General features: G+C 40.1%; 1 protein-coding gene across 2 annotated transcripts in view; it reads left to right on the forward strand.

Moving 5' to 3' along the window:
* LOC110276357 (uncharacterized) overlaps nt 1-718 on the forward strand; it is an 18,965-nt gene that overhangs the window by 7,537 nt on the left and 10,710 nt on the right. The gene's annotated exons all lie outside the window — the stretch shown is intronic.

The raw sequence follows: 718 nt of genomic DNA on the forward strand, positions 1-718 counted from the left end.
TTCACATTACATACCAACTATGCATATTAGTATCAACCATTTACACAATCCAAACTTAATCTTAGGGGCATCTAGCCTAGGAATTCTCATCACACCACACGGTACTTAAATGAAACTTAAACCGTACCTCTTGTAGCCAAATCAATTGAGTCTCTTCTTTAGAAGTCTCCACCAACCTTAGCCTCAAGCCTTACCAAAGCTCCTCAAGCAACACCAATCTCCCAATCGTGCACCAAAACCATCAAATGCACTAACATAACCAATATTACATACATACATCAACCTAGGGCTCATAAAGATGATAAATCACAAGGGTTTGAGCACTTCTTACCTTAACCCATATGAAGTAGGGATAGAACCCACTTAGAATCCATGTTGGAGTATCCCTAAACACCCAAAATCACAAGATTTCAACACTAACTTCCCAAAAACGTGTAACAGTGGAGAATTTCGAAAACTGGGTAGAGATTAATGGAATACTCACCACAAAACTTAGATAGAATTGTAGAGGATGAGAAGAGCGACGCGTGGCCGCAAACGGCTCGTCAATCGGAGCTCCGTAGCTCAAGTTATGGTAATTTGAAGATCAAAGAGAGTTAGGTTTTCTCTCTTCTCTTCTCTCTTCTTAATTCAGCGCCCCAACCCTTCTTTTTAGGGTAAAATGAGCTGAAATGCTCATAACTAATGTTTATATATGTTGGGTCTTGGGCCCACTTAG

Source organism: Arachis duranensis, chromosome 10, assembly GCF_000817695.3.
Source record: "Arachis duranensis cultivar V14167 chromosome 10, aradu.V14167.gnm2.J7QH, whole genome shotgun sequence".
Lineage (NCBI taxonomy): Eukaryota > Viridiplantae > Streptophyta > Magnoliopsida > Fabales > Fabaceae > Arachis > Arachis duranensis.